Source organism: Carettochelys insculpta, chromosome 3 (genome assembly GCF_033958435.1).
Source record: "Carettochelys insculpta isolate YL-2023 chromosome 3, ASM3395843v1, whole genome shotgun sequence".
Taxonomy (NCBI): Eukaryota; Metazoa; Chordata; order Testudines; family Carettochelyidae; genus Carettochelys; species Carettochelys insculpta.
Genome location: NC_134139.1, coordinates 140,685,862 through 140,697,705, shown reverse-complemented (window position 1 = coordinate 140,697,705; position 11,844 = coordinate 140,685,862). Strand labels below are relative to the sequence as shown.

Below are 11,844 nucleotides of genomic sequence, written 5' to 3'. Positions count from 1 at the left end.
AATATACAGATTATCTGTGTTTCTAATCTCTTTTAGACACAAAAATTCTAATGTTTGTTTACACTCGACACCGTTAGAAGTGAATAAAAGAATAAGTGTGGTGGGGGAAAGAGGGCAGCCTTTCTGATGGGACACGAGGATAGGAATTAGGAAAACAATATCTCAAATAAAAGCCTGCTGGCTGCAGCCCGGGAACAAAATGGAGATGAACTGGGAACCCAGCCAGGAGGCACGCTGACTTGCAGCTTGGAATAAAATGATTACCTCCTGCTCCAGATTGCTAAAGAGAACAACAGGGAGTCCTAGAGATAGGAATGTATGAGGTCATACCAGAAGCATACATAGTTGCACTACATCTTGTACTGGATGCTATGCTTAGGGTAGGGGGGTGCCAAGTTTAACTCTGAAAATAGAGTGAAATATTTCAGTCTAAAGATTGCTTGCAGGGGCAGCATCCCTTTTTATTTCACTGACATAGTAATACACTAAACCCTCGACTTAACGGACCCTGATATAACGGACTTTGGAAATAACAGACACTGTCTGCCAGCCCCTCTGCCCCTCCCCACCCCCAAATAAATGCCAGAGACTCACCAGAGCCACCACTGAGGCTGGACAACCTGTTGGAATAGGTGAGGCTGATGGGGCTGGGGGAGCTGTGGGAGAGCTGGGGCAGGGTGCAGGAGCTCTCCTCCTGCATCCCCATGTGGGTGGGTCATATCAGCACCTGGCCGCCGCTCCCTGCAGTGGTGCTGAGCAGCAGCTGTGGTGTCGGAGGCTGCTGCCCACTGGCAGGTTGGGGGCGGCCACACTCTACCTTTGTGTGGGCAGCTCGGGGCATGGGGCTGGAGGAGCTGCAGCGCTGAGAACTGCAGGAGGTGGAAGGAGCCAAGCCAGCACTCAGCTCCTCTCCAGGTACTTGGGAGAGGGAGATGGAGGTGTGGGGGCAGAGGACAGGAGTGAGTGATGGGCTGGGAAGGTCAGTGCATCATCGTACAGTATAGACATTTGGATATGACAGACTGCGGCATTCATGGACACCTCTTCCCCCCATTAGTCCATTAAAGCGAGGGCTCACTGTACTTATGTGAGACGCAGAGCTAGCTATCCTGCAGGGGTGATCACTGAGAAGTGCTGTCTTTTACAGTGAGGCTGCTTGAAGGCCCCAAGGACAAAAATGTTTCAGGAAGTTTTTCTGTTTCTGATGAAAAAAAAACATACTGGATGCCAATATTTCACAGTGAGACACCACTTTTTGTAATCAGTTAAAAAGCTAAGTCAGCAAGGGTCTGTCTACGCAGCAAAATTATTTTGGAATAATGACTGCTATTCTGAAATAACATTATGAGCATCCACACAGCAAAACCTCTATCTGAAATAATTTCGAAATCATGGATGGCTTATTTTGAATTCTGTAAACCTCAGCCTAGGAGGAATAGCTCCTCTTCCAAAATAGATATTTTGGAAGAGGAGCTATTCCTCCTAGGCTGAGGTTTACAGAATTCAAAATAAGCCATCCATGATTTCGATTTCGATTTGATTTGATTTAAATATTTTGGAATATGGGCTGTATAGACAGGCAATAGGGGCTATTTCAAAATAATACTAATAATAATGGAATAGTTTATTCTGAAATAACACTGCTATGTAGACATAGCCCAGAGTGCTTCCAGGGGCTGTAATGTGAAATAGGCTCTATTTTGCGTGGACGTGCTATTTTCAAATAAGTTTTGCTTATTCCAGGGCTTCCCTGTGGTATGGGCGCATTATTCCAAAATTGCTTATTTCAGAATAATAAGTGCAGAATAAGCTATTCTGAAATAACTGTAAGGTGTAGACATGCCCTAAGAGCCCAACCAAAACAAAACCCCCAAAATCCTTGAGTGTGGCATGCCTTCTGAATATAAAAGGAACATCTTTGAGAGGAACACTTCTAGTGAATGGCGGGGCAGGGCAGGGCTTGCTTTATCATGTTGCATTCTTGTAGACCATAAACATGATGAAACCCAGGACCATTAATATAATCTACTCTGCCCTCCTGCATAACAACAGGCCACTGAATTTTATGAGTGATTTCTTCATGAAGCTTGTAACTGCTAATTGAGCTAAAACATACCTTTCTACAAAGATAACCAGTCATAATGTAAAGGTACCTGTGATAAGCTATGTCTACACGTGTATGCTATATTGAAATAGCTTATTTCGATGTAGCGACATCAAAATAAGCTATTTCGATGAATAGCATCCACACGTCCTCCAGGGCTGGTGCCGTCGACGTTCAACGTCGACATTGGGCAGCACTACATCGAAGTAGGCGCTGCAGGGGAGCGTCTACATGCCCAAGCGGCCCACATCGAAATAAGGGTGCCAGGAACAGCTGCAGATGGGATCACAGGGCGGACTAGCACTTCCGGGGCAACAGCTAGCCACTCCCTTAAAGGGCCCCTCCCAGACGCACTCAGCCTGCACAGCACGCGGTCTGCAGAGCCATAGGCACGCACACCTCGTCGAAGCAGTATGGACCCCCAGCAGCAGCAGCAGCAGCCAGAGGTCCACGCAGCCGCCCCTGCAGGAGCAGTGCTCGCCCTGCTCAATGCTATGCAGGAGGCACCTGACCACCTTTTATTCACAGAAGAGGAGCTGCCCCCAGGGGAGGAGGAAGCAGCCCCAGACTTTGCTGCCCTCCGACCCCGCCTGCCACACACGTTGCCGGCTGTGGAGCTACCTCATGAGCACCAACTGGTGGGAGCGGCTGGTGCTCCGTGAGTGGGACAATGACCGCTGGCTCCAGAACTTTCGCATGAGCCGGCAGACATTCCTGGAGCTCTGTCAGTGGCTCACCCCGGCACTGAGGCACCAGGACACCTTCATGCGGGGTGCCCTCAGCATCGAGAAACGGATCGGCATCGCTGTCTGGAAGCTGGCCACTCCAGACAGCTACCGATCTGTGGGCCAGCAGTTTGGCGTGGGCAAGGCCACCGTCGGGGCTGTCCTCATGGAGGTAAGAGGACCCACGGGGGGGCGACCCCTTGGGGGGAGGGCAGCCCTGGGGTGGAGGGAGCCCTGGGGGCGGGAGGGAGCCCTGGGGGGGAGAGACCTCTGGAGGGGGAGGGCCAGACACACCCTGCACACCCCTCACTGGTGCTCTCCCATGTCCTTCCCCTGCAGGTCGTCCACGCCATCAATGCCCTGCTCCTCCACAGGCTCATGCGGCTTGGGGACCCGGATGCTGCCATCATGGGGTTTGCCAGTCTGGGCTTCCCAAATTGCTTTGGGGCTCTGGATGGGACCCTTATCCCCATCCGTGCTCCAGAGCAGAGCGGAGGATGCTTCCTGAACAGGAAGGGCTACCATTCTGTGGTCCTCCAGGCCTTGGTGGACAGCTGGGGCTGCTTCCTGGATATTTATGTTGGGTGGCCTGGCAGCACCCACGACGCCCAGGTGTTCAGGAATTCGGGCCTGTGCCACCAGCTGGAAGCAGGAACCTACATCCCCCAGTGGGAGATCCCTGTGGGGGACCCCACCATGCCCCTCTGCGTCGTCGCAGACACGTCATACCCCCTCCGGCCCTGGCTCATGCATGCTTACATGGTCCACCTGTCTGCCAGCCAGGAGCGCTTCAACACGCGCTTGAACCATGCGCACCAGGTGGTTGAGCGCACTTTTGGCCACCTCAAAGGGCTCTGGAGGTGTCTCCTCACCCGCCTTGATGCAGGCCCCACCAACATCCCCCGGATTGTGGGCGCATGAAGCACACTCCACAACCTGGTTGAGAGCAAGGGGGAGGCATTCTTTCAGGGCTGGGCTGTGGAGGCTGGCAGGGCTGATATGCAGCCACCCGCTGCCCCCAGTCACTAGGTGGACCCCGAGGGGATCCAGGTCCGGGAGGCCCTGCGGACCCATTTCGACCAGGCTGCGGGGTGAACACTGGCAGGCCCCCACCTGTACCCCCCCATCCTCCACAACACTCCCTGCCCCCACACCCACACCACAGAGCACCCAAGAGCACACAACCCCCCTTTTCTTGCAAATAAAAATAGACCTGTTGTTTTTGAAACCAAAACCGGTGATTTTTCTTATTATTAATAGTACAAATAAATATATATATATAGAGAGAGAGAGAGAGAGCAAAACAAAAGGGGGGAACTATTTACATGGGGGGGCAGGTACCATATAAAACAGAGCAGGGGTGTAACACAAACTATATACAACAAATAGGTATGATGGGGGATATGTACAAAAGTGGAGAGGGGGCCATGTCCTGGGCCCCATACCCCTCTATTGTCCGGCGCCCAGGGTTGGCGGGCACGACCCTCGCCTCGGCCTCAGTCCTGGCTGAGGCTGGCTGGGGGCCGGGCGAACCGGCAGGTATGGCTGGTGGGTGTCAGTAGGCCCCAGGTCCCCCTTGGCGGGAGGCCCCAGGGTGGCGGACAGCGGTGGGATAGCGGTTGGAGTGGCGGGTGGAGCGGGCAGGGCAGGTAGAGCGGCGGGCGGCACAGCATGGGGGGGCCAGGTAATCCGCTATGCAGTCAAGGGTGCACATGAAGGCGCCCCATGCCTCCTGGCGCCAGGCCAGCGCACACTCCTGGAGCTCCAGCCACTGCTCCTCCACCCGCAAGCGCCACTCCGACACCTCCAGCTGACGCCGGAGGGTCACGAGCAGCTGGGGGTCCATTGCCGTCCTCTGGTGGTGGCTCCTCCTCTGGCGGCCCTGCCCTGGGGCTGGTTGGTGCTCACCAAGGGGCTGGCCTGCTGGGATGGCCCCGGTGGGCTCTCCGGGACCACTGACACCTCGCCGGCTCTCTCCGGGCCCTCCGATGGTGCAGCTGAGGAACACAGGGGGGAGAAGAGTGGAGACAGCCATTAGTATGGGGTCCGAGCTGTGGCCCTTGTCCCCCCACCCCTCTGCTGCTGCTTCCCCATCCCCGTCCCCGGGAGATGCTGCTGCTGCTGATGGGTGTCCCACCCCCGCCCCGGGGGACCCTAGGTTCCGCTCCCCCCATCCCCAGGGGTGGGGCATGGCGCTGTCCTGCTGGGGGGCAGGGGCTGATACACTCTTCTGAGGGACATAGCACTGCTGTCCTTGGGGCCATAGTCATCTGGGCATGTGGAGGGCCCTGATCATGGCTGTTGTCCCCGCCCCTTAACCCCGTGGGTGTGCACCGGGGGGGGTACATACCTGACGGTCTGCTCCCAAGGTCAGGGGACACCCTCTGGGCGGACGCCCTGCTGGAGTGCCGGGATGACAGTGCAATGTGGAGTCCCCCATCGCTGGAGGAGGATTCCTCCTCCTCCTCCTCCAGCATCCCAGGGGTGGGCTCCTGGGGGGGACCCTGGGGTGCAGGGCTTGCCTCTGGGGTGGACTCCGCCTCCGGGGCCTGCTGGGGCTTGTCGGCTGAGGTGTCAAGAGTGGCCAGCAGGGAGGAGGTGTGCCGGGGGCCCAGGATGGACCTGAGCTCCCTGTAAAAGGGGCAAGTGGCGGGGGTGGCCCCAGATCAGCTGGCCGCATCCCGGGCCTGGGCGTAACCCTGCTGCAGCTCCTTCACCTTACTCCTGACGTGGTCAGGAGTGCGGGCAGGGTGACCCCGGGCAGCCAGGCCCTCGGCCAGCTGAGCGAACGCATCCGCATTCCGCCTCTTGCTGCCCATTACCTGGAGCACCTCCTCCTTGCTCCAGAGCCCCAGCAGGTCCCGCATCTTGGCCTCCATCCAGGGGGGCCCCGCTGCCTTTTCCCAGGCTGGCTGCCAGGCTGGAAGCCCTGGCTCCCCTTGAGGGGGTGGGCCCTGGGGGCGCCTGGGGGGCTGGCGGGCAGCCATCACTGCAGGGGTGGTGGCCTGGGGTTGCAGAGATGCATGCAGGCTGGCTGTGTGTCAGTGCTGCTGCCTGCACGCGCTCTCAGCTTCCTGCACAGGAACTCAGGGGGCAGGGAGCTTTAAGGGGCCGCTGCACGCGGCGACCATAGAGCTTAGGGGCTGGAGAGAGCGTCTCTCAACCCCTCAGCTGATGGCTGCCAAGGCGGACCCCTCTCTTTCGATGTTGCAGGACACGGATCGGCTACACATGCCCTACTTCGACGTTCAGTGTCAAAGTAGGGCGCTATTCCCATCCCCTGATGGGGATACCAACTTTGACGTCTCGCCGCCTTACGTCGATTTCAACTTTGAAATAGCACCCGCCACCTGTAGACGCGGCGGGCGCTATTTAGAAGTTGGCGCGGCTACTTCGAAGTAGCTGGCACATGTAGACGTGGCTGTAGAGAAGCCATTACATCCCTAGATGAGTTGGTACAATGGTTCCCTCATTAATAAAAATATGTGCTTTACTCCTAATCTGAATTTGTCTAGCTTTAACTCCTTGTTACACACTTTTCTACTAGGTAAGGTCTCTTTAATCATGTAGCTATCTATAGACCACGATGAAGTTACTGCTCAACAGACTTTGTTAAGCTAAATAGATTGAGCTTCTGTAGCCTCTCCCTGTAAAGCAGGCTTTCCAGACCTCAGATTGTTTTTTTGGCTCTTTTCTGAGCCCTTTCCAGTTTTTGAATTATTCACACCACAATAGAACATAAAATTTCAGTAATGGTCTGTCTAATGACAGAGACATTTGTAATATCACCACCTTACTTCTACTCAATATTCCTCTGCTTATTCATGGAAGGATTTTTTGCAAAATGGTTTGGTGTTGCTAAGTCTGTATTTTTCCCTGAAAAAAGGTCATCAGAAATGTCAGTAGGCTCTATTCATCTACCTCTACACCAATTTGCATCACTATGTTGAGAACAGATTCCAGCAGAAGTGTACTGGGAACACTTGCATGAGATAAAATTTCCCCTTTTACAGCTACCTTTTGAGATCTATCAGTTAACCAGCTTTTAATCTATTTAGTATGGACTGCATTGATTCTTGAAGTGTGCTGTTTTCAAAATCAGAATGTCTCATGGAGGTAAGTAAAAATGCCTCATTAAAGTATATTGTTTTAATAGTTACCTCTGTCAACCGAAGTTGTAATTTCATCAATAAGGCTATGTCTACACTTGCATTCCTTTTTTGAAAGAGGAATGCAAATGGAGAAAATCAGAAATGCAAATGAAGTGCTAATTTACATATACTGTGCTTCATTTGCATAATCTCTTTTTGAAAGAGATTCTTTCAAAAGAAAAAAAAGCAGTGTAGATGTGTCTCTTTCAGAAATAAATCCCATTTTTAAAAGAACCCTTATTCCTAAAAATAAAAGAGGAATGCAAGTGTAGACGTAACCTAAACGATTTGAAGCTGATTTAGCATATATGTTATTTCATTTCTGCTTAATCAAGATGTCTTAACTGTATAACCTTTCTTTTAGGATTATTGACTTGTAGGCTGTGGGAATCTGGAGAAATTCTCTTAACTCCCAATTTTCACTCACACTCTTATGTTGAAATGTTTCATCTCAATCAATTTTTCTCATAATTGTTTTCAATTGTGCCTTTTAGAATGCCAAGTGGCTTTACATATTACTTGTCAGCACTATATTGCACATAATAAATGTGATTAATTATAACCACTTATCTAGGCAACTTCTAAGTCTTCACGCACAGGATCTACAACTATTTGAGAAAGCTAATGATGGATGTGCTTTGTTCTTTCAATTCTCCCATCTTCTGATGGGTCTTACTACATATTTGTTTGACACACCTGTTCTCTCATTTTATGCATGGCTTGTAAGCGTTTGGGGTCAGGGACTATTTATTTTGTCTTTACCATTCTTAGCACAGAAAGACCCTGGTTCCTAATCATGATCACGATCCATAGGGCATTACATAATAATCTCAGACTGCGTAGGTCTGGGCTTGGATGAAAGACATCCAAGAAACGTTCAGCCCTGTGGCAACTCTACAGTAGAATGTAACTTTTGAAGCTATTGCAGTGTTTTTGATAAAGAAGATGTTGCAAAAAGTGACTTATGATCAGTAATTGGCCTGATGGGTACAGTGATGTGGCTGAATGGAAGCCACTAAGCTCATTTGCATACATGATCTAGCCCAGATGTCCAACAAGGGCTGCAGACATGAAAACTAGAGCATGGCTTCACATCCATTCCTAACCCTGCCACAGCTCTTACAGAGCATCACTGTCTGCCAGGGGAGGGAAAGGCTAGGTCAGATCTGAGGCTGAGGCTATGTCTGCACCACAGAAAGAATTTGAATCTAAGGCGCTTAGCTCGATTTTAAATTGTGACTGTTCACACAGCAAATACCATTATTTTGAATTTAGGGGCACTACGGCTGATATTCTTACTCTGGCAACCCGAGTGGGATTAATGGAAAGTTCAAATGTAAGTGTTCGGATAAATGGCAGTGTGGAAACAGCTTCCATTTGAACCCGTTTTATGGGCCTCCATTCTGGCCAATGCCCTCCAGGTGTGCAGGAAGCAAGGTAACAGGAAGCCCGCAAATTTAAGATTTTGGGAGCTGGGTGTCACTGGGGGGAGGCCTCCCCTGACGGCAAAGATTTTTGGAGTCTGGCTGTAACTAGGGGAAAGTCTTCTTCTGAAAAAAATGACTATTTGCTTTCCATAGGAGGAGAACGAGGGCAATTCAATGTGGGAAGATGACACCATATACCCACAACCCCTTGCAGGGCATTTTTTTCCCCATACTGCACCAGCAAAAATACCCAGGATGCCACGGGGCTGCGGGAACTGGGGTATAGGTTCTCACAAGGCACTGCTGCAACAGTCAATGTTTGGTGATTTAGTGCATCTGTACTAACTCAACTTTGTCGGGGCTTTGTGGGGAGGTTAGGATACTCAGATTTGAATTTATAAAACCCAGCTTTACAAAATCAGTTTTAATAAGAACAAATTTATCATGTAGTGTAGATGTAGCCTGAGTAGGAGTGCTTGGGAGCTAAAGCCCAATGCCAAATCCATAAGGAATATAGGTTTATAGCTGCTCTTTGGACACAGAAAAGGTGAAAAGTACGATTTCATTTAGAGGCAAAAACCTTTTAGAGTTTGAAGGTCAGCTGTTCGACTGGCACAGCTCTCTAACTCCAAGGTAGTTCTGTCAGCTTGTAGTTGAGGATCTGGCACTTGAAAAACCAAACCAGACTGTTTCGACTTGCCTGGCCGTGCTGCTGACTAGAACTGGGCAAAATGTTTGACAAGGTAGTCAAAAATGAAGCATCCCAAAATCAGTGGTCATTTTGGAAGATTTTGGCCAATAAGGGTGGAAGCGTCTCAAAAATATGTACAGGTTGAACCTCTCTACTTCAGAACTCTCTTGTCCAACAACCACCCCCCTGTAAACCGGGATGATTTTAGTTAGCTGGATGACCACTTATAGGCTCCACCTGTATATCTATTTCCATCAAAACAAAAAGCAGTCAAGTAGCACTTTAAAGACTAGCAAAAAGGTTTATTAGGTGAGCTTTCGTGGGACAGACCCACGAAAGCTCACCTAATAAACCATTTTGCTAGTCTTTAAAGTGCTACTTGACTGCTTTTTGTTTTGATAGTGTATAGACTAGCACGGCTTCCTCTTTGTATCTATTTCCATGAATATGTTCAAATTAAACTATTTTATTTATCTCACATTTTAGTTGAGTTCTTTTGGATTTTTTCCAATAAAAAAGTGAAACAAAGTTTGTTGCTTTGTTCAAAATATGAACAAATATTTTCATTTCAGTTTTTGAAAACTGCAAACATTCTAGAGGTTGAGTCAATCTTTGTTCCTCTGCCCTTCTTAAACATAGTCACCTTTGGGATAAGAGGGAATTAAAACAGGGAGAGAATGTAGGATAAAAAAAGAACACCCAAAAATCAAATCCCAGACTTTTCTTGTTTTTGTTTTTGAAACAAAAGCTTTTTCTAGATGAAACATCAAAACAAAACCAGAATGTTTTCAGTTTTATCATCAAAATATCAACCCATCAAACAATGCAATAGTTTCTGAATGATTAAGGTTCATTCAGACAGACTTTCCCTGTAATAAAATGTTGACAAACATTTGACCAATCCAATGTGACTTGCTGCTTTGTTTTATTTCCCCATTTGGAGCACTGGAAGAAGAAAATGCTCCCCAGAATCACCAGCGGACACTCTTTGGGATAAGCAAGCTAGAAATCATACATTCTGATTTGATGGAGGAACCCAGCCTCCTCTATCTATGCTGCCATGAACTGATTCAGAGTACATCTTTGAGGTTCATTTTTCTCTCCTCGCTTTGTGACGTACTGGCCTGAGTTTTGCGGATATCTAAATCTGGCTCTGCTTAATACCCATGTTAAGGAGATTGCCTGGACAATCAGAAGGACAGAACTGAAGGGAGTGAACTGGTGACATTTCTGGATGCCAACTGCTGCATTAGTGACTGGGGCTGACACTGCACAGTACTTCACTTACAAAGAGATCGCTGCTGTGGTCCCTGTATAAGTTACACTGATGTGGAATATTAACTGACGTATGGACACTGTATCTTCCAGCTGGCAGCCACCTACATTGTGTGTGGCGGTGTAACACATGAGAGAGCTGCTGTAGATCCCAGAGGAGAATGCTAGTCGGAGTAGGGGAGACACTGAATGCCTAAAAGATGCCTTGGAAGACAAATGTTTTCCCAAACCGACTGCCTTCCCTCTGGGATTCATTTGGTTCTGTTCAAGGTGCAGCTTCTCTCTAGCTCTCTGAGGGCGCTCCCTTTCCTTGACTAGCTAGGACAGGAGTCAGCAACCTTTCCGAGGCAGAGTGCCGAAATTTGACGTTTTGACCCGCTGTATGGTCCAAGTGTTGGTGACGCTTTTTAAGTCACTAGGGCTACGTCTACACGTGCCCCAAACTTCGAAATGGCCATTCAAATGGCCATTTCGAAGTTTACTAATGAAGCGCTGACATGCATATTCAGCGCTTCATTAGCATGCGGGCGGCAGCGGCGCTTCGAAATTGACGAGCCTTGCCGCCGCGCGGCGCATCCAGACGGGGCTCCTTTTCGAAAGCACGCCACCTACTTCGAAGTCCCCTTATTCCCGTGAGCTCATGGGAATAAGGGGACTTCGAAGAAGGTGGCGTCCTTTCGAAAAGGAGCCCCGTCTGGCCGCGCCGCGTGGCGGCAAGGCTCGTCAATTTCGAAGCGCCGCTGCCGCCCGCATGCTAATGAAGCGCTGAATATGCATGTCAGCGCTTCATTAGTAAACTTCGAAATGGCCATTTGCATGGCCATTTCGAAGTTTGGGGCACGTGTAGACACAGCCTAGTAGTCCTACTGACAACAGCTTCATTCATAAATACATTAAGATGCAGAGCTTTACCCTGGTGGTGGTTGGTAGCATTAGCTGGTCTTTTGTTACTCCACAGGCAGCAGGGCTTTGAGCAAGCTCCTGGCTGCATGGGGGAGGAGGGTTGGAACTGAGCACCTGTGCCAGGGTTGCTGACCCCTGAAGCTAGGACTCCAGTGCAGCCATTACAAAATGCCAACACAACCTAATGAATGTGTATGTCACTGATCTCAGTCAGGTGTTTTTAATCATATTGATCAAGGACAGAAGCTTTCCACAAATGGCAGAGAAGTCAGCACAAGGAAGGACTCAAAGGGTGTGCTGGCACTGGACTGCTATGAAATCTCCTGGGGCGAGAGGGGTGGGATCCCCAGCTATCCTGGAAATAGACATGAGGCACAGTTAGACAGCTTGTATATTATCTGTCTTAAGGCCAGAAATGACTGTTATGATCATTCGTCTCCTGCATAACGCGGAGCTTAGATTTTACTAGCTAATTGCTGCCTAAAGCCCCAAAATAAATGCCCAAGTTCAATCACATCTTCCAGCAATACATCATTATTGATTTAAAGATTTCCAGTGGGGGAGAATC

The 11,844-nt window shown here is 49.7% G+C and overlaps 1 long non-coding RNA gene across 1 annotated transcript in view; it reads left to right on the top strand.

The window, feature by feature from the left end:
* The first annotated feature begins 595 nt into the window (after positions 1–595).
* Positions 596–11,844, top strand: part of LOC142010496 (uncharacterized) — a 42,686-nt gene continuing 31,437 nt past the window's right edge. The window contains exon 1 of the long non-coding RNA XR_012644814.1: positions 596–632. This is a non-coding gene — a long non-coding RNA (uncharacterized LOC142010496). The remainder of the gene's footprint in view (positions 633–11,844) is intronic.